Here is a 23581-nt window from a genome sequence, read left to right on the forward strand (position 1 = left end):
AATGGTAGACGCTTTTCCTCTAGTGCCGACGTCTGAGGTTCGATTCCCGAAAGGGGGTGCACTGAGTATGTACGTGCGCTTCCCGATTAATTTTTCCCTCGCATCCCCTTGGTTTGAGACGTATGAAAAAATATGCGGTTAACTCAGAAAGACAGATCACCAATTGAAGCTTTATGAATAATGGATACTTTATTTGCCATCAATGATTGTTTTGGTAAAGCCATACTCAGTGTATTCATTAGATGAACGGTAAAAAAGTAAGAGCGAGGGGAGGGTGACTTATTGAGGCACGCAGGCAAAACTACAATAGCACGCGGGCTCGATGTAGTGCGCGTCAACTCGTTCTGAATTGCATGATCACATACAAAAAAATATATCTTTTCAAGTTCTATTTAGTCCATATGTGTCAAACTCAAGGGGATCATTTTATATATTATTGTTATCAATGGCCCGAGGATATGAAGCACTGGTAACACAATAAACTACAGATCCCATAATGCAGTGCTTCAGCTGCCTTGCCGAACACTTACCGCGTTAATCAAGTCTAGTTTATGATGCTGCAAGTTATTGCAAAGCTAGCCCACACAATGCCGAAGAGAAAAGTTGATTCTGAAAATAGAGCCTTTAAAAACCGATGGGAGGCTGAGTATATGTTTACTGACATTGCCGGTAAACCCGTGTGTCTCATTTGTGGAGCTAATGTGGCTGTAATTACAGAATTTAATCTAAGACGGCACTATGAGACAAAACATCAGGATAACCTGAAAGACCTGAATGCAATGCAGAAGATACAGAAAGCAGAAGAGTTAAAGAAGAATCTGACACTTCAGCAGACGTTTTTACCCGTGCAAAATCACAAAGTGATTTCAAGTAAGGCTGCTTTTATGGGAGACACAAATACACCAGTGCAACTTGTCCCACTTTCCCTGTTGCCAAGTAATGTTGAATCAAGTCGACACAACAGTGTTCCCAAATATGCACTTTGTTGATAAACTGAGCGCACTGAGTTCGCACGGCGCTTTGGTGACTTTCAAGAACAAAAAAAGAATTTTGACTTGTTTCACAACCCATTTGCCGTCGATGTGGAAACTGCACCTGTGCAGATTCAGATGGAGGTGATTGAGCTGCAGTGTAATGGCACACTGAAGGCAAAGTACAATACTGCAGGGCCCGCACAGTTTATTCACTCCATTCCAGAAATGCTCCAGCTCCGTCTACATGCGGCTCGAACCTTGTGCATGTTTGGTAGCACATATCTGTGTGAGAAGCTCTTCTCAGTCATGAAGACTAACAAAACAGCACACAGGAGTCTTCTCACTGATGAGCACCTGCAGTCCATCCTGAGAATCTCCACAACACAGAACCTCACACCAAATATAAACAAACTTGTTGCCAAAAAAAGATGCCAGGCTTCCAGCTCTGATAAAATGACATATGAGCAAAGACAACTGAATGATTTGATTTGTTATTGCTGAAAAGAACACATTTTATTTATATTTCCAGGTTTTGTTATGCAGCATGTTCATATTTGAATTTGTATAATTTTGACAGGATATATTTTTATGGAGAGCAAAATCATTTGGGATATTTAAAATTTAAGTTTATTTTTTTTTATAAAATTACATAAGAGTAAAGAAATTTGAATGTTTGTTCTTTTAACGTTTACTTTATTTCTAACTTGTATAATTTAGGCAGGATATACTTTTATGGAGAGCAAAATATTATAAGTTATTTAAGGTTTGAGTTGGTTTATTCCGGAATAATATTCCTGTCTGTTTTTATTCATATTTATGTTCAAAAAAGTTAAGTTTTAAAAATTTTAAAGTTTTTAAAGTTTAGTTTTAGTGTGTTCAATAAATGTTTATCCTGTTCGGCCCACGACCTAAAGTGTGTTTTGGATTTTGGCCCCCTGTGCAGTTGAGACACCCTTGATTTAGTCGACACAAATATCTTTGGTTGGAATGTAAGGTGAATTTACTCTTTACATTTGTATGGTGAAGAAAAATGTATGCAATGATGCCTACATTTAACTTACATTCCTACCAAAGATATTTCTGTCGACTAAATAAAAATTCCTTCTATTTAAAATTTAAATAGAACTTGAACAGATATGATAGTTCATAATATCCACGCAGACTTGCACGTAAGAGCGGGAGTCAACCGTTTTAACAAACAGCGTATTGCACTGATAAGAAATAGCCTGCCAATTTAATTATTTAGGAATTGATAAATAAATTAAGATTTTGTACAAATAATATTTTTAATTTTTCTTCCTTGATGGATTCTGCCAGCCCCAGCAACAGTTGCTCGCACCCCAAAGAGTGTGTATATATATATATATATATATATATATATATATATATATATATATATATATATATATATACTGTATATATATATATATGTGTGTGTGTATATGTAGATATGTAGATATGTATGTATATGTATATGTATGTTTATATACAATACAGGCCAAAAGTTTGGACACACCTCCTCATTCAATGTGTTTTCTTTATTTTCATGATAATTTACATTGGTAGATTCTCACTGAAGGCATCAAAACTATGAATGAACGCATGTGGAGTTATGTACTTAACAAAAAAAGGTGAAATAACATGTTTTATATTCTAGTTTCTTCAAAATAGCCACCCTTTGCTCTGTGTGTGTATGTATATATATATATGTGTGTGTGTATATATATATGTGTATATGTGTATATGTATATATGTATGGATATGTATATATATATGTTTATATGTGTGTGTATATATATATATATATATATATATATATATATATATATATATATATATATATATATATATATTGTCAGGGATGCCAGGGGCAACAACCCGGCCGGGACGCCGTGAGGGACCGAAAGAGGGTCAAAGCCCACCCTGAATCACGTGAGGGACACCTTCCTGGTTGCTCTGGGGGCCACGAGTATAGGGCATGGAAGCCCCACCCTGTAGGGGCCTGTGGTCACCGCCAGGAGGTGCCTCAGTGCCTTGGAGACCTGTTGCCCCAGCACTTCCCGCACACCAGGAAGTGCTGGGGGGAAGACTTTGGGAGACACCCGGGGAGCTGGCGGGAGGACAGCCGGCACTTCCGCCATGCTGGGGCATGGCCAAGCGAGGAATGCCGGGAACACCTGGTGCTCACCCGGGAACTGTATAAAAGGGGCCGTCTCCATTCATTCAGGGCTGGAGTCGGGAGGAGGCAACACGAAGCACAGAGGAGGTGTGGAGGCAGCCCGAAGAGAGGCATGTGAGGCCAGAACTGTGTGTGTTAGGGTGTATTGTGCACTGAACTGGGTCTTAGTGACCATTGGCTGGGGCTGTGTGTCCAGTATATTGACTGTAAATATTGTAAATAAAACGTGTGGTGGTTGAAACAACATGACTGCCTGTCTGTGTCCGGGTTGGCTCCACAATATATATATATATATAAACTGCTCAAAAAAATTAAAGGAACACTTTGAAAACACATCAGATCTCAATGGGAAAAAGAAATCCTCCTGGATATCTATACTGATATAGACTGGGTAATGTGTTAGGAACGAAAGGATGCCACATCGTTTGATGGAAATGAAAATGATCAACCTACAGAGCCCTGAATTCAAAGACGCCCCAAAAATCAGAGTGAAAAAATTATGTGGCAGGCTAGTCCATTTTGCCAAAATTTAATTGCAGCAACTCAAAATTGTACGCAGCACTTTGTATGGCCCCTGTGTTCTTGTATACATGCCTGACAACATCGGTGCATACTTCTAATGAGATGACAGATGGTGTTGTGGGGGATCTCCTCCCAGATCTGGACCAGGGCATCACTGATCTCCTGGACAGTCTGAGGTGCAACCTGGTTGCATTGGATGGACCAAAACATAATGTCCCAGAGGTGTTCTATTGGATTTAGGTCAGGAAAGTGTGGTGGCCAGTCAATGGTATCAATTCCTTCATCCTGCAGGAACTGTCTGCATACTCTCACCACATGAGGCCAGGAAATGTCGTGCACCAGGAGCTACTGTACCAGCATAGGGTCTGACAATGGGTCCAAGGATTTCATCCTGATACCTAATGGCAGCCAAGGTGCCTTTGTCAAGCCTGTAGCGGTCTGTGTGACCCCCCCATGGATATGCCTCCCCAGACAATCATTAACCCACCACCAAACTGCTCATGCTGAATGATGTTACAGGCAGCATAATGTTCTCCATGGCTTCTCCAGACCCTTTCACTTCTGTCATGTGCTCAGGGTGAACCTGCTCTCATCTGTAAAAAGCACAGGGCACCAGTGGTGCATCTGCCAATTCTGGTATTCTATGGCAAATGCCAATCGAGCTGCATGCTGCTGGGCAGTGAGCTCAGGGCCCATTAGAGGACATGGGGCCCTTGGGTCACCCTCATGAAGTCTTTCTGGTTGTTTGGTCAGAGACATTCACACCAGTGGCCTGCTGGAGGTCATTTTGTAGGGCTCTGGCAGTGCTCATCCTGTTCCTCCTTGCCCAAAGGAGCAGATACTGGTCCTGCTGATGGGTTATGGACCTTCTATGGCCCTCTCCAGCTCTCCTAGAGTAACTGCTTGTCTCCTAGAATTTCCTCCATGCCCTTGAGACTGTGCAGGAGACACAGCAAACCTTCTGGCAATGACACGTATTGATGTGCCATCCTGGAGAAGTTGGACTACCTGTGCAACCTCTGTAGGGTCCAGGTATCGCCTCATGCTACCAGTAGTGACACTGACTGTAGCCAAATGCAAAACTAGTGAAGAAACAGTCAGAAAAGATGAGGAGGGAAAAATGTCGGTGGCCTCCACCTGTTAAACCATTCCTGTTTTGGGGGTCATCTCATTGTTGCCCCTCTAGTGCATCTGTTATTAATTTCATTAACACCACAGCAGCTGAAACTGATTAACAACCCCCTCTGCTACTTAACTGACCAGATTAATATCCCATAAGTTTCATTGACTTTATGTTATACTCTCTTTAAAAAGTGTTCCTTTAATTCTTTTGAGCAGTATATATATATATATATATATATATATATATATATATATATATATATATATATATATATATATGACAGCAACACTCATCACTCACAACAGTGACAAAACAATTACATTGACAATCATGTTACGTTATTTACAAAATTTTTCCTTTTCTTTTTCATTACTTCTTTAGCACACTATTCTCCGCTGCGAAGCGCAGGTATTTTGCTAGTTTACAATATTTACAGTTTGTGCACTCCCCAGTGCCTCTTGCACCGTTTCCCCAATGTCCAGGCCTCACAGTCCTTTGTGCCTTTCTCCTGGCCGCCTCCAGTCCTCTCTCCAGCTCCGTCTCTCTTCCACCCGACTGAAGGGAGGCGGCCCCTTAAATAGGAACCCGGGTTGGCTCCACCTGCTTCCCGGCACCCTCCGGGTGTCCCCTGTCTTCTTTCCCCCAGCACTTCCTGTTGTGTCTATTCCATTCCTCCTACAGTATGCTTCGTTTCATACACATTTTCATTTTTTGATAGTTAATGATTTTCTGGGCATTTGCCAAGTATAATCATTAGAGAATTAAGAAAACATATACATAATTATTGATTTATAAGCTGTTAACTAAAAATGTGTATTGCTGAGAACTTATCATTTGAATGTACTTGTTTAGACAACTTTTATTTTTAATCCAGTACAATTATTGATTTTTGTTCTAACATATAACCATTATGCAAGTGTAAAAACCTACAAAATATACGTATTGGTCTTTTTTTTTTCTTTGCATAACCAGAAACTGATTAAAATCACCTTCCTGTAAGTACAAAAATGGCTACTAAAATCATTAGCAGTATTGTCCTCAGATGGCCACTGGGTGTCACTGGTAATCAAAAAATGTACTAAATTATGTTTTAGACAATACATTTCATTCATGGTATATTTTCCTCCTAACCAACACATTTACAATTGTATTGTTATAGAGGACCTCATAAAATCTACAGTCTATGACCTGTAGTGCAGTATTGAAGGACAAGAATATACAGTACATTCAATGAATAGTGGATAAATTAAAGTAAACACAAATGTGCTTTTTTCCATGAAAGTTGATTTTATTTAAATTCTCTTTTATTTAGGAGTTCTAGGAGTTTATAATATAAACTTTCATTTGCAATATTTACTGTAATACTAAGTCAGAGTATCTGAATTAAACTGTTTTTATTCAGCTATTCTTTTTTTTAATTATCTTAGCTTTTTAGATTATCAGAAAGCTTAATGATGATGATGATGAGTCCAATATTTACAAAACGTAAATGATGTTGACAGCTTTTTTTTTTGGCAAAATGGTTCTGAGCTTTTTTTTGTGCTTCCTAAATTGATTGCAAGCCAATAGCATGTTGAACCAGTGGTGTTTAAATTCAGTTCTCTGCAGGGCTTCTGTTCCACATGAATAACTAAATTACCATAAATTGCTTTAAAATATTACTCTGCTTTTTAGTCAATTTGTTTTAAAGTGTTCGTAATTACTCCCCGTGTCTACGTGGGTTTCCTCCGGGTGCTCCGGTTTCCTCCCACAGTCCAAAAACATGCAGGTTAAGTGCATTGGTGATTCTAAATTGTTCCTAGTGTGTGCTTGGTGTGTGTGTGTGTGTGTGTGCGTGTGTGTGCATCCTGCGGTGGGCTGGCGCCCTGCTCAGGGTATATTTCCTGCCTTGTGCCCTGTGTTGACTGGGATTGGCTCCAGCAGACCCCTGTGTCCCTGTTATTTAACTAACAATCAAATAAGACTGACCCCTAAAAGATGAGCATTGGGTGACCATGGTTTTTAGATGCCAAAGCCACAGATTGTTACAAAATGTGCATATCATGCTGAATTTTCTTCATATCAAATGGAGGATACTAATCCCTTTAGGGTAGAACACATCCTCTTGTTACCTTTTAAATTTAAAAAACTTAATCTAATCTACATTAACTGGGTCAGGCTTAATGTTTTTTTTTTTGGATGATACATCGGAAGACATACAGGCTACAATATTTTAACAATATTTAACATACTACAAAAATCCACAGATAATGCTCACCTTTGTGTTTGTACATCAAGACACACTGCTGGATTTAAGTAATTTTGGCACCTAGTCATTTTAAATCTTGTAGAATAGGTGTAGGAACACATAGGTAAGATGTAGAATTTTAACTTAGTTTAAATATATTGTTAAAACTTGTTTAAAGGTTTTATCAAAGTAAAAAAAAAACAAAAAACAAACATAATATGTGTCATTTTCCAGTTCTAGTTTAGCCCCAGGAAACACTTGTGATAGGTGCTGTTACCTTACATCTCCCATAGACTTTAGAACATTTCCCTGATACGGCAAAGTGTGAAGTTTGAATGCTCTCCCCAGATTTGTGATAGTCTTTTCAGGGAATTCATGCTTAATCTTGTGTTTCAAAGGTGAACACATTAAATTAATTATTTATTTTAAATTTATTCACTATAAGAAGATAAGCATGTGGGCTGGTGTCCCACTCAGAATTGCTTCCTTACTTGCACCTGATGTTGCTGCCTATGGCCAAGTAATACATACATTGAATGGATGGACATATTGAATGAGCAGGTTAACTTATATTTATACAGTATTGTTAGGTAGTTTCCATTCATATTTGATTAACTCTTAAATTTTTCACACAAACTATATTAAGAGAGATCAGTAAAGTGATGATACAGTCAGAAAAAATCCCGGACTCTTGTTAGCGCTGCGCTAATCAGATGGATGTGATAGCAGGTATTTATTCTACATCTCTATCTGCTTCAAATCACACTGCACTCTGGGCAATATCCTTAGGGAGAAGGTTTACTTGTTACACTAAATTCACATATAAATCCACATACACAGACAAAACATTTATTAATAAACCAACCCAACATGAGGTTTCCTGTTCCTTTTTTGATGTAACATGCTTTAAACTAAAAATATTCACAAGCTCTTGAAAATCAGTGGTAATATCATCACAAAGCCCAAAGTTTAAAAATCATAACATTTTAATGTAAATGAGATTCATCATTTATGTAAGCGTTCATTAAACACTAAGCACATCGTGCACACTTTTCTCACCACCCTTTTGTCCCATGTGCTTTTGCTAGTGTGTCTCTATAAGAGGACACTTTTTCAAATTTTATAGAACCATTAGCTGATAAACTTAAAAACTGAATAAATATTTCTGCCATTAAGGCATACAGTACTATTGTTTCATGCTTAGTGCCCATTGATATTCAAATATATATTTTGACTTTCTACAATAACAAACTGATGAATCTACCAATATGTACTGTACATATTTGTACAATAAATTCAAATCCAACAAAATGCTGGGTTTAGAACACCATCATTAACTGTGGTTAAAAAGCAGTATTCTCACTATACATGTTTTGTCTCATTTATGTGTTTTTCCATGGGTGTAGAAAATGGAAACAGCCTTGTGGAAAAGGTCATTTATATCTGATGAGTATTTCGCTAAATTAATTTTAGTACCTTCATATTCCCCAAGAATACCTTAAGAGCAAATGGAAAAGTCACACTCATTTATTTAACCACCTATGCCATTTAGTTTTAATGGTGAAGTCTTGTGGTAAAAATAAGCTGCACAGATCAAAAGGTTTTGTTTCGAAGTAAAATACCCCTGCTCCTCAATTGTATCCTCAGGTCTTCCCCATAACATCTTAAAATGATTTTATCTCCATTGTCATCCTACTCTTTCAGAAAGGTACTTTAACTGTTTAAGTAAAAGATCTGGGGCCTCATGTATCAACGGTGCATATGCCCAAAAATGTTGCGTATGCCCATTTCCACACTTACATCACAATGTATAAAAACTTAACTTGGCAAAAAGCCACATTTTCACACCAGCTTAATCCCTGGTGTACGCAAGTTCTCCTCTCGGTTTTGCACACTGGTGGCACCCAGTGTCAAAACAGTGCTACAGTTCTTGTGTGATTTCCCTTTCTTTTTTAGATCCACATCCCTGACGCTGCTTTATCAAATACACTGAAATTAACCACTTATTGTTTATTAGTTTAATACATCGTAATTAACCTGTAACAATATAATGGTCCACAGAATGGCCAAACTATTCCAAATACCATAGCTGCTTTAGCGTTGTGACTCTTAATGCACCACTAAGTATTTATCCCACTGTATCTGAGTGTGGAATCATAGCTCTACAGCAGCTGATCGGAAAGAGAATTATCGGTATATAGCATCAAACACATGCTGCCTCAGCCATGCGCACAGTCTATTGAACTGCTCTCATATGACAAACGCTTCAGAGTCTTTCCTGTAAGGACATTGTGGTTCAGAAACAGTTTCATCCCAAGAACTATAAACTTTAGTTATGATGGGATTTGAGAAACTAGTAAATTAAACGATTTTAAGATGAAGTGTATGGTGTTCTACTATAATGACAAAATAAACTATGTGATTAAAGTGGAAATTTCAAGATTGAAGTTGACATTTTGAGCTTTTTTTCCCACTATTTGTCAAAAAATCTCAACATGGCGCCCTCCATGGCAGATGTGTTTGCTGGCTCCACTCCATGCCATTTTTTGTTGTGTTTTGTGTTTTTGTTTTTTAACCTTCTCTACAGTGCACAAATGCTTTGGACTACTACAGTATCATACAGCAGACAGGCATTGCTAACATTGCATACAGTCCCCTGGAATTTACCAGTTTTATACCATCTGAGCTACAATTCATTGTTGGCTCCTGCAGCCAAAACCACAACCACGCCCAGTAACACCCAGTAGCACCGAGCTCAAGTGACCAAGCTGATCCTAGGAGAGTACTCCGGAGATGGCAACGCAAGTGAGGCAAGAAGGGAGGGCTCCACGCTAGGCTGAAAGCTTGCTAGCCAACGTGCACTCTCTAGAAAACAAACTGGATAAGCTAAGAGCCAGGATTACAGCGCAGCGGGAAATAAGAGAGTGCTGCGCTCTAATTTTCACCGAGATCTGGCTTTTGGACAAAGTCCCAGAATGCACTGTTCAGCTACAGACTCACTTCATGCACTGAGGGGACAGCACTTCAGCCTCCAGTAAGGCTAAAGGGGGAGGGTGTGTGTGTGTTTATTAACAACTTGTGGTGTGGAGATGGACTGTTTATAAGCACTGCTCACAAGAATGGGGAGTTTTACTGCTGAAATGCTGACCATATTATCTACCGAGGGAATTCACTGCTGTGTTTTTGGCTGTTGTTTACATCCTCCCGTGAGCTAACTCCATGGCAGCACTCAGCAAACTCCATGATGTCATCAGCACCTTAGAGACGGCTCATCCTGTCTGTTTTTATCACAGCTGGCGACTTTAATCAGTGCAATTTACGTACTGTACTTCCTAAACACCACCAACACGTGAACATTCCCACCTATGAGAAGAACAAATGGTTTTATTTCAGGTGACTACCTGTTGAAGCTCATCGAGAGCATGCCAAGAGTGTGTAAAGCAGTAATCAGAGTAAAGGGTGGCTATTTTGAAGAAACTAGAATATAAAACATGTTTTCAGTTATTTCACCTTTTTTGTTAAGTACATAACTTCACATGTGTTCATTCATAGTTTTGATGCCTTCAGTGAGAATCTACCAATGTAAATGGTCATGAAAATAAAGAAAACACATTGAATGAGGAGGCGTGTCCAAACTTTTGGCCTGTATTGTATATAAACATACATATACATATACATACATATCTACATATATACATATACACACACACACACATATATATACAGGGCTGCACCCCGCCCCCACTTTGGACATTCAGACCACATCTCTCTGTTCCTGTACCCAGCCTACAGACAAAGGCTGAAACAAACAAACCCTATTATTAAGTAAGTAAAACTTTGGACCCCAGAGACTGAGAGCATCCTGCAGGACTGTTTTGCTCAGACAGACTGGGATGTGTTTAGGGTTGCAGCCACGCTGGAGGACTCTTCTAACAGCATACAGAACTATGCTAAGTATGTGACTGGGTACATTAGCACCTGTATTGACAACATTGTGCCCACAACACCAGTCAGGAAGTTCCCCAACCAGATGCCCTGGATAAACAGTTAGGTATGCATTGCTTTTCAGATCAGTCATCTAAAGCCATCACAGCAGCCAAGAGGCAGTACAAAGAGAAGTTGGAAAGCTTCTGTTCTACTGCTGGCTCTGGAAGTATGTGGCAGGGCCTAAAGCACATCAAAGACTACAGGACCACCACCAGCACAATCAGCTCCACAGACAGTCTGCAAGATGATCTCAACACTTTCTACACCCGCTTTGAGACATCCAGCAACAGCACAGAGTGGAGGCACACACACCTGGACCACATACCCCCCTCCCCTTCCCCAATTGTCTCTTCAGGTCAGGTACACAAAACACTAGGAAGATCGACCCCCTAAAGGCAGCTCGACCAGGCAATATCCCTGGGTGTGCTCTCTGAGCATGTGCCAACGAGCTGGCTGATGTTCTCTCCTCCATCTTCAACCTTTCCCTCAGTCAGAGCATCGTTCCATCCTGCTTTAAGACTACGATCATCATTCCCCTTGTTAAAAAAAAGCCCACCCACCTGCCTGAATGATTACAGGCCAGTAGCACTCACTCCAATCATCATGAAGTGTTTTGAGAGAGTGGTGCTGGCTCACATTCAGATTAGCATACCGGAAACTCTGGACCCTCTGCAGTATGCCACCCAGCCCAACAGGTCCACCTCAGATGTCATCGTGGCCGCACTACATTATTCCTTCTCCCATTGGAGAACAAAGACTCTTACATCAGGATACTCTTTGTTGACTACAACTCCACCTTTAACACGGTTGTCCCCCATAAACTCACCCATAAACTGTCTGCACTTGGCCTGCACTCCACACTCTGTGACTGGCTCCTAGAATTTCTGACTGGCAGACCCCAATCTATCAGGATTGGTAATAGGATTTCAGCCACCATTATTCCAAACACAGGCACCCCACTGGGAGGCGTCCTCAGCCCCATCCTCTACCCCCTGTTCACCCACTAAGATAACATCATCCTAAAGTTCGCAGACAATACCGCAGTGATTGAACACATCACTGGTGGAGATGAGTTGGCCTACAGGAAGGAGGTAGACAGTCTGGTGTCATGGTGAGAGGAGACCTCACTGGCCACTGTTCATCCGAGGGCTTGAAGTAGAGAGGGTGAGGACCTCACTTGGACACCACACAGCTGATCAAGAGGGCTCAACAGCAGCTGTAGTTTCTGAGGAGGCTGTTTAAATTTGTTAGTTGACTAAGATCCTCAGCAACTTTTACAGCTGCATCTCCGTGTGGTACAGCAACACTACTGCTATGGACCGCAAACACCTGCAGAGAGTGGTAAAGACTGTTGAGAAGATCACTAGGACCCAGCTGCTCTTTCTGCAGAGCATCTACAACTGCAGAGTCCGAAGGAGAACTGCCTCGATCCTCCAGGGACCCTACCCACCCCCAACACAAACTCTTCACACTTCTACCCTCAGGCAGGAGGTATAGAAGTATGAAATGCAGGACTTCCAGGCTAAAGAACTCTTTCTTTCCCAAGGCCATTAGACTCCTAAATAACTGACTAGAGTTTATAACCATGGTTTACCTTATTCTATCTACCTCACACAACTGTATTTCACTTGTCCATCATACACCTACCTGCACAATTACACTTTATACTTCTATTCTGTTTTTATACTTTATGCTGCCTACGTTACTTATTAGCTATCTGCTCCTTATTATTTGTGTTTATCTTTATACATTGGTTTTGACATTTGGTGTGGACAGCAAAGAAAAAATTTCATTGTACAGGGAAACGTGTTTCCTTACTGTGCACATGACAATAAACTTTGAACTTGAGCTTGAATTATTTTTTTTTTTCTTTTCTCTGTGCCCTAATAAGCTTCCAAATGACTTTCAGACATTTGGCTACGACTCGCCTTTTCACAGCGACTTTGATATCTGACAACTTTTTTTTTATTTCGGGCACTGTGCGACTTTGTGAACTTGAACTTTTGAGTTTTTCCGACACTCTGTGTCACTTGATCAGCTTCCTTTTGTTGTTTATACCAATGTTTAAACAAACAAATAGTAAATTTTTCCTTGCCTCCACTTGGTATTCACTGAAATTCTTCCATTCCAAAGTACTTTTGCCCGTACGCCATGTTTTATTGTGAATTCTACGCACAGCATTATGTATGAGGCCCCAGGAGTTTTGATAAAAGGCACACATGGTTTACTCACTGCTTCATAAAGAAAAACTAATTTTTTATCATGTAGCTTCACCTCCTTAAGGCCAGCTCTTTGTGTGTCTCTTGAATCAAGCAATCCAGTTGACCATGACCTAAGATTTAAATCACTCTCATCTAACTTTAGCTGTGCCTTAATGGTTAAACGTTTACTGGAACTTGATGCAAATGAAAGATGTGAATTAAAAATCTGTTACAAATCTGCAGAAACAAAAAGAACAGAACCGTGTCAGCACAGATTGTTTTCATAATGGCTCTGTTGTTTCAAAAATGTAACTACTACATTACAAATATTAAATAAGAAAACTTTAGTGAAAATGACACCTTATATATGTTTCATATTGCTAGCAATGGGAATGTTCATAATAATTCCTGAACTGTGGGAAGTAAAAAGTCACTAGAATCCTGTACAGATTCATCTAGTGCAGGGGTCCTCCATCACGGTCCTGGAGAGCCACAGTGGCTGCAGGTTTTTGCTCCAACCCAGTTGCTCAATAAAAAGCACTTATTGCTAAAGTAACACTTCTGCTTCACTTTAGTGATTTTGAGCCCTTATTGCTTAATTTTGTCTTAAACAGCTATTTTAATTGCTGCTTATTATCAATAACATGCAAATGACAAGAGAGAGCAGCATTTCTCCATTTAGCTTATTAACATTTACACCTGTGTGCATTTATCTGCACTATTGGGTTTAATTAAATACTTGGAAGAAAAATGAAGAGAAAAAAGTGAAGGACTGAGAATTACTCGTCCATTTTAGCCTTCAAATCATTTGCATGATAGAAAGGGAAAGAAAATCTAGGATATGAGAATGACCTGACATAGCAGAGTTAATTTAATTTCATAGCTTGTTAGTGCTTTATTGGCAAGAATTGCTTTCTAATTAAGCAACCAGGTCAGAACAAAAATCTGCAGCCACTGCGGCTCTCCAGGACTGGGATTGAGGACCCCTGATCTAGTGCTTTGCAAAATTTTAAAGGCATGCTATTTGACATTTGAAGAAACCTATGATCTGTGTCACAACTGTAATAGGAATACATTGCTTAAAGTTTATGCTGAATATCGCTTTAAAATTGTACTTCTTTAAGAGATTTAAATGAAGTGTACATTTATTTGGCATTTTATTAATCACAACGTATTGAATGTGTGCAGTGAAAAACACAATAGGATGATGTGTGACACTGGGAAATGCAGTGATGAAATTACCATGAATTGTATGGTTGAAGGATCCATGAACATCCTTGAATGAATATTGGAGATCTATTTGAACAATATGCGAACAACAATTTTGGATGATCCGCTGTGGCCACCCCTAACTGGAGCAGCAGAAAGAAGAAGAAGTAACTTTATTCTTGGAAAAAATGTGATTTAACATTTTGATAAACAGTAACAGTATATGACCTATTTCGTTTTTCCTTATTAGTTTTTTTTAAATTACAATATGTAAATCATTTTCTAATTCTTTTATATAGTAAAATATTAAGAAATATGCATTAGTAAATATCTTGGAAATGAAATAACAGTTGAAAATCGTTGAAAAGTACAAAATGTATATACCTTTGTCAAAAGTTTACTTCATTTTATATACAGTATGTGAAGATGAATGAAGCTTAGCATTACAGAAAATTACTTGGTAGTGACATTAGACTTAATAGCATAGTCCTCTTGGGAAAATAAAAACTTAAAAACAATAATTCAAATGATACAACCAACCAACGAAAGAAACAATACTTGTTTTTTCCAAGCAGATTGGTTTAAGTATTCCAAAAAGTGGGGGTGTATTCTCAGATTTGTCCACAAAGGAGCAGTATTGCTTTGCTTTTTTCAGTTTTAAGAATTGAAAACAGCCCATCTCAAACCTCTCAACTTATAACTTATACATTTATTTTCGTTACAGAGTAGCTATAAATTCTGTGGACTTAGCGAATTAGTTTAAGTTTGAAGCTCAAATGAAAACTTAACTTTATATTAGTAATAATTTATATACAGTAGATAAACTGATAATAGAAAATCAAACTAAACCACAGTATTGTTGGCAGCTTATTACGTACTTTATATAATTTAGTTATTTACATACTTTATCTCATTTAGTTATTTATTATTAGTTAAGGCAAACCAAGCACAGACTGTGGCTATTTTCATAAAGATTTGTTTTCATTAAAACTCTAAATAACCTTGATTAGAATTTGTGAAAAAAGAGTAAAACAAACATGAAAAGAACATAAAAGCTGAATTCTTTTAAAAAATGTGTCCTTTCAGAAAGTATATAAAAATACATCTTAACCTTCATGTCATAAAATATATGTGGGGTAGCAGAGTGCTGAAGCATCTTGGGAATGAATCACTGCCTGTGTAGAGGTTCTATGTTCTCCTTGTGTCTGCATTGTTTTTTCTCTGGGTACTCCATTTTTTTGCCAATGTTACCAAACACAAGCATATAAAAGTTTTCAATTGTGTCCAAGTCTGTGTATGCTTAAGTGAGCCAACAATGGCTTGGCGTGGAGGCCTGAGTTTACTCCTGTCTGGTGGCTGGTACTATTGAGACAATATCATGACCCCTATGACCCTGAATTGAATTAAACTGTTTTGCCATGTAATTTTTATCTATGTAATTCGTTTAAATTGTTATAAATGGTAGCATTTTTAGGGTGCACAATCGGACAGTCTATGTGGGGTATTCTTATAGTTATATTCTGTGAAATATTTAGCTAAAATCACATTTGAAAAAAATGTGATTTTACCTAAATATCTATTGAAGAAAGTGTTCAAAAATCTATTGAAGAAAGTGTTTTTGTAAATTTAAATATACTTATTAAGTATTAGATTTAAGTCTTCTTATCGTACTCATCAAATTTATAATACAACCATTTCTAATGAAACTGAAAAGTGAAAATGCTATCATGGCAAAACTGCCAGTGCAAAATCCATCACAATTAAGATGGTTTTATGTGCAATGTTAGCTATTTAACAGTGACATAGGTCTTGTAGATATTTGTGTGATTAACACATTAACTTTATTTAGGATGACTCTCTCTCTATATTAATTCTTTCAAAGTTGGCAGACTGACTGATTCACTAACTCACTTACTCATTAACAAAAACATTATTTCCCACTTAGGTAAAAAACAGAAAAATGGGCAGGGCAGTACATTTAGGACAGTAGGTATCTGCTAAGAAAGGACCTTTGATACATTAGTATTTAGGAGTAATCCTCATCCCCACCAACATAAAAACTAAAAACCAAAAAATCTCAAAAATGCCTTGATGGCTTAGATTGAAATTTGGTGACATTATTGAACAAAGAAAATTTGCCAATGTATTTTTTTATTACTCTTTAAATTTTGTTATTAACATTATGATAATTTACATGTGCTCAGCTGCTCTGAGAGCATGCTTTATGCAAATATAGGACGAGGCAGAAGTGATTGACGGACCATGTGAACACCAACGGTAACCAGTGGACGAATGACTAAAGACAGGGTTGTCCTGCACTGGAAAAAAAAAGAAGTGATTGGATGGATAAAGTTTGGTGAAGCTCAAGGAAGAAACTGTGCTCAGTGTTTAAGAAATACTGTACTTTGCTGTTTACTACTGGCAGTCTTGGATGCGTACTGGCTCTCATCTTAGTTACCTTTTCTACTCCAACGAAGGACAGTCCTTGCGTGTGTGTGAACTGTTAACATTTGAATTTGATGATTGCATATAGCGCTGAACTAACCTCTCTGTACTACTCTTTCCTCTTCATGTCCTGGAGTACAAAAGAAACAGCCCCATGTAGCAACGTGGAGACTGGCAAAATTGGGGAAAAAAAAATATGCAGTCACCGATTACATCCGCAAGATATTATGCGAATGGATATGAATAATATGAATAATGTTGCATCCGTGCCACAATGTTTTCCGAAATGTACTATACAGGTCATAAAATGAATAATTCCAAATATCATATATACATATGTCTCTGTTTTTTTGTTTTTTTTTGACATCATAGACCATAAGGTGCATACTAATTCAGTGTGAGCAGGAACACTCAATAAAACTGAATAAAAAAAAAATCAAGTAACGGTGAGATACAAAGAAGGCAGATTCACCAGCGTTTGTGTGTCAGCGTTTATCCCTCTAGATCAGAGAATGTCCAGTTCCACTGCCTCAAAACACCACTCACATCTACAGTTACTCCCAGTTTCAAATAAAAACTAACAGCATCAGATCCCTAGGGCAGTAGTATGTATCGTGATCGTGACTGAGAGAATAAAAGTGAAAAAAAACAGTAACTTTTACAAGACCTATAAATGTACACCGTGTGTTACAGACGCAAACCAAATGTATGTGTGTACTATATAATATTAACAATAAGAGCAGCTCACTACTGAAAACGGCAAATATAGGAGGCAGTTGTGATCGAACCGGGGACTCTTGATTACAAGTCAGCAAATCTTTCTGCTACACCACGGAAGCTGTTGTATTGTACTTGAACCTTTTGTGAAAGTGTTTATTTGATCTTTGGACTTCAGGCTTCACACATTATATAGTTTATGCCAACATTTTGTCATTTACTACTAAAATATGAAAAAGTTTCAGTTTTAACAATGTGTTTACACAGATTATTGTAGAAACAGAACACACATGAAATGCATGTGTTCTAAATAACGATGTATTATTTCCACTCTAAAACTCCAGCACTTCACTCCCAGATAATCAAACAAGGCATGAGCTGGGAGAACTTTGTGCACATTCTGCGGCGGTGGGGGATGGGATACCAGGCTGCTTACTGTGTGTCTTATTGGGCACATTTACAGGACAAAAGATGTTGACTGAGAGGTGCGAATGGATTTAAGGTGGGCCAGATCTACAAGTTTTTTTTCGTAGGCTCTGGTAATTCTAGTGTTAACAGTAAAAAACATGTTTTTCAAATGTAACCAACCAATAGTTTGCTCCTTAGACAATGGGGCAAAAAACATGCTTTTTAAAACTTTTCTACACTATAAATGTTTATTGGTCTAACATAAGTTTTGTATTATTTGAGGCACCAGTTCTGCCATGCACAGTGAGGTTGCATAATGACATACTTGTTAGATGCTTTCATACAGTTGTCATGCATGTGTGTCAGTGGATCATGCTGTGAGCTCTTCTGAGGTATGTTCTACCGCCTTGTGTCAAGAAGGGATGCTGGTGTTAACCTTATCCTCTTTTATTCCCTCCATAATGCCAAGAAGATACCCAATGAGGGCAATTGACTCCACCCCTTTTGTTCCCTCCACTACATATTCTGTGGTTCCCAGAAGGAAGTGTGACTGTAACAGGTTTTGTTAGCCATGAAAGGTTCCTGAGACAAAGCAACTGTGATTTATTTTTTTTTTGTTTTGGTACCATCAACTGCATCTTTTGTTTATTCCTTTGACTTGATTAAATGGGGATGACCAGACTGGTACCCCAACATTTCAGATTGTGGACCTGTGGAATCTGGTGTCTATGAAAGCCATTTGAACTACATGATAATGAGAAATATCTGTAATAAATTAAACACATATTTTATGTACTCTGGTAATATATGCAGTAACCTTCTGTTGTTTTTAATATGATTAATTGTTACAAAAATACTTCAACAAAAATGTATTCACTGACTCTTTGATGAAGAACCTAAGAAAAAATTAAAAATGGTTAAACTATCAAAGGAGTTAACTAAGCCTCCAAATGCACATGGATGATAAGTCATGCATACATTTTCTTACTTATTTTTATAAATGTGTAAAAGATCATAAAAACACAATCACAAGATGAGACAGTGTCCATAATGATGTCAAAGAACAGAGAAAAAAGTCAGGTGAAGGGAGATAAGTGGAGCAAACCTCGCCTTTTCAGTAACCTTCTTTACAAAGTACAATTTTTTTCATCTATGCAGTACATCCATCATTTTATTGAATTAACATAATGCTATTTTAGGGTTTAGACTTGTAAGAATTAATTTCATCATGCACTCAAAAACCAACTATATAATAATTTAGAGCTGCCAAACAACCCAGAAATCATCTAGGATTCAAATTCAGTAGTTGTGAAACAACAGAACTAATAGTTATGTCAGATCTCTGGTGTATTTCAATCAATAGTTTTATACTGTATAAAAATATTTAAAACAGTAATGTGATTAAGATGTTCTAAAATTCATGATTTTACTATTTGAATAAACAAGTGTATTCTGTGGTTAGTACTACTGCCTAAGAGGCCAGTGTCATGGGTTTCATTTCAAAACCTAGTTAACACTTTCTCCTTGTGTCTGTATTAATTTTTTCTTGGACTAATCCAATCCAAGACATTTGCTGTGATAGCTGGTCATTGGCCCTGTACAAGTGTGAGTGTGTGAGTAAGCCCTTAAATTTACAAATATCGTTAAACTGAATTAAGCAGATTTCTGAATGATATTTTATTTTTCTTTCATAATGGTCCTGAAAGTATGTGATTACTCAATTAATGTATAATAATATAGTAAATGAGATTGATTTAACCTCCAAAGAGTCTTTAGGGCTTGAATCATGGACCTTACACTAACATCCTTACTGCATATAAGACAGACAAACAAACTTACTAAATTAGTGGTGTCCTGATGTCACATCTGGACATATGAAGAAGTCATTCTCCTCAACAGCCATTTCTTTTAATACTTCAATTCTGTAAATCTGGGACTTGTCTAAAATAAGCACTATTGGCAAACACCGCTAATCAGTATACATTTAGGGAGACAGGAAACAAAATACTAGATGCACTCCTAACAATAAATGTCTTTAGTCAGGTAGACATACCATCATCTGCCAAATGCCTGTCCAATGAATATACTACACAGCTAGTGTCACATCTTAGACGTGGCACATCATCACCTTTACTTTTAGTCTTTACTTTTTACACTTTACTTTTAGACGGAGAATTGCAATGAATAGTTGAAAGAACTACTCATTGAGAAACCTAAACAACACTAAAAAAACAATCTGCTAGCCATTTTTTCATTTTTTCAATTTGACAATCTATTCTTCACATTTTTCACTTTCTCTTCCTTTTTAAACTTAATTACTTGTCCACTTTTTCACTTAAATTGTTAAACAAAGTAGCTTTGAATGTGACTACTATACACACAGTAGCTAATGTATCTGCTTACATGTGCCATACCTTGAAAAATAAACCTTGGCAGCAGAGTTTAACTTACTACCCCACTGCAGGCAGACAGAAAACCAATCTGTAAAGGATTTGTGTATTAAATATTCATATACTGTACATTTTTATTATGCAATAAAACAAATACACTAAGTACCCATAAAGATAAATAAAATGTGAAGCAACAACAGGCTCCAATTTAGATTAACTTAGATCCAAAAGTCAATCATTTCCAAACCAGGTTAACTCTCTTCTTGTCTGGCACTTTGTCATCTTGGGATTATAACCTTAGCTGATAAAGAGTAATGGAACAGTTGAATGTGTGAGCCGTTTACAATGCAATGACAGCACTACTCCCCGACAGATAACACCAACACAAGCTTTAGCTTAGCTTGTAAGGTTGTTCATGTGTAGAAAGATTTGTTAATGTATTTACTTCAGATACTTAACATTTTAATTCTTTAAACAAAGTGAAGATCACTTACATTTCTTCTATAGTTCTTTTTTACATGCCTGTAAACTTAATGTTGATCATTGTAATGACCTAATTTACAAAAGACTAACCCTAACACTTAACTTAACTTTAAACTTTTCATTAATAAATGCTTATGGTCCATATTAAAAAGTGATATACATTAGGGAAATGATTACAGTTATTCTAAGGCAGTTTCTCAACCACTGGGTCGCAACCCACTTTTTTGTCGTGGGTTGCATTCATGAATCAGTCTCAGTGGATCACTTTGGCAACTGAAATCGTGATGTTTATCACTGTTTGCATCTGCGACCAATCCATTCTTTCGATTCACCAGGTGGAGCCCACTAACCCCCTGTCTTGCTCTTACATTTACTCTTGTTCCCCCAAACTTGTGCATTGTTAATACAGTTAAAGGGATAAAAATAGGCTGCAAGACAGTAAAGGTTGAGAAACACTAGTCTAAGGCATACAGTGCTCCTCTAGAAATGTATTTATAGAACAATATATTGTGCATCCATTTGAACTGATTACAGTTGTGATTTGAATAATAAGTTATCCTGCTATGCAATGTCTATTTACATTGAAGTATACTCCTGGTCATTTTAGGTACAAAATCCTATGTGGTGCGTGCTCAGGTGAAGGAGAGAAATGCAGCAAGTTTTCATATCTGCTTCCATGTACGTGCTTTCTGAATTTGTCATTAAGGTTTGCCAAACAACATCAAAAAAGAAATAAAACTTCTCAATAGCCCTGTAATTTTAACAATTACATGTCTATGTTATATAAAGTAATGCCTAGGCAAATGCTAATCCTTATATATGTTACCGGCAATGTGTGAAAGGCAGGCATTGTATAGAATGCATAGGCAATATACAGAATGCCGAAAATTGGACAGCAAAGTATGAAACGATTAATATGTCACACATTTCCTAGGTATTCTATGCAATGGCAAAAGACAAACTGGCAAAATATTAAATACTTCCGCTAATGACGTTTCTAATGTCCTTGTTGCAACAAGTAGGTTCATATTTTATTCTATCTTTTTTTCCTCAATAAGAAAGTCCTAAACTTTATTTTGTATTTCTTTCATTTTCATATACGTTCTTTCAATAAAAGCCTTTTCATGACACTTTTTTAATACTTTGCCTAAATATCATTTGTCATTCTATATAATGCCTAGGTATTACATACAATGCCTAGGGAAAGTATACATAATATTAAAATAATTTGTATTTTTCATACTTTGCCCCAAAACACCAGGCATTCTATATAATGCCTAGGCATTCCATACAATGCCTGCTTTTCATACATTGCCGGTAACATATATATTTATAGTTATGTGGCACTATGGCGCAGTGCTTCAGGCTAAAAGCTATGAGAATCTGGGTGTGAATCCCCGACCTGGTCAATGCATGGAGTTTGCTTATTTCCACATTTTTCTTTCCTCCAGGTACTACAGTTTTTCTCCAACATCACTATGAGCCAAGTCAAGTTGATTGGCAACTCATATCTGCTCTAAAATAATTAAGTTTGAATTTATGGTATAGATTTCCTTTCTGATGCTGTTAGAATATACTCTAACACTGTGAACTGGATATAATATGTACCAAAAAGTTCAGGTGGGTTGATGCAACAATGGCAGTTATACCAGTCCTATACAGTAGTGGTGAAGCAGAAACTAAGTCTGGTGGAAAACTATGTGCTTTATCTACTGTAATAAAAAGCACAGACAAGTATAATGGTTTGGGGGTGTTTAGGTCCAATATACTGTAAAGCAGAGCAAAAAAAGTCAGTGTTTTCAGCCAAAGTACAACAGACACCAAAATGAAGAAGGTTGGACAATTAATAATAATGGCGCAACAGGAAATGATGGGGAAAGTCGTGATGGTCGATGGGAAAGTGATGTCATCTTTGGGGGACCGGAGGTTAGAAAGGACCCCGGAAGCGGGTGGTAACAGAAGACTTCCGGGTTTGCTTATGGTGGCGGCGCTTCAGTCTTTCTGAAGGAACAACAAAAGAGAGGTTAGTACCCTGCCACTGTCCCCCGGCATGGCTTGTCGCGGCGCCTGTCAGGCCCTTCAGCTGCTCCCCATGTGCTCGTGCGTGACATGACCCCCCCCACCAGCCCAGACCCACCAGGTCGGTTGGCATGAACAGAGAGGTCGTGAACCCGGGAGAGAGCATCAGCATTGGCTTGAAGGTTACCTCAGCGATAAGCGATGGTGAACTTGTATGGCTGCAAGTCCAAAAACCACCTAGTGACCTGAAGATTCAAACCCCTGTGTAGGGCCATCCACTGGAGGGTGGCATGGTCCGTCAACAGGGTGAATTCACGGCCCAGCAGGTAGTACCGCAGGTAAGTCACCTCCCACTTGATGGCCAAGACTTCCCGTTCCACTGCTGTATACCTGGTCTCCCAGTCCAACAGTTTCCGGCTCAGGTAAAGCACGGGGTGTTCAACACCGTTGATGCTTTGGCTCAGCACGGCACCCAAACCTGTGTCCGAAGCGTCAGTCTGGAGGAGAAAGGGAAGAGAGAAATCAGGAGTTCTCAACACAGGTGTCATTGTCAGGGCTGTCTTCAAGTCACTGAATGCCTGTTCTGCAACATCGGTCCACACCACATGTAAAGGGGCACACTTCTTTGTCAGGTCCATCAAAGGTGCTGCTCTCTTGGAAATACAAGGTACAAACAAGGTAGTAGCTCGCTAGTCCC

Source organism: Polypterus senegalus, chromosome 8 (assembly GCF_016835505.1).
Source record: "Polypterus senegalus isolate Bchr_013 chromosome 8, ASM1683550v1, whole genome shotgun sequence".
In the NCBI taxonomy this organism is placed as follows: domain Eukaryota; kingdom Metazoa; phylum Chordata; class Cladistia; order Polypteriformes; family Polypteridae; genus Polypterus; species Polypterus senegalus.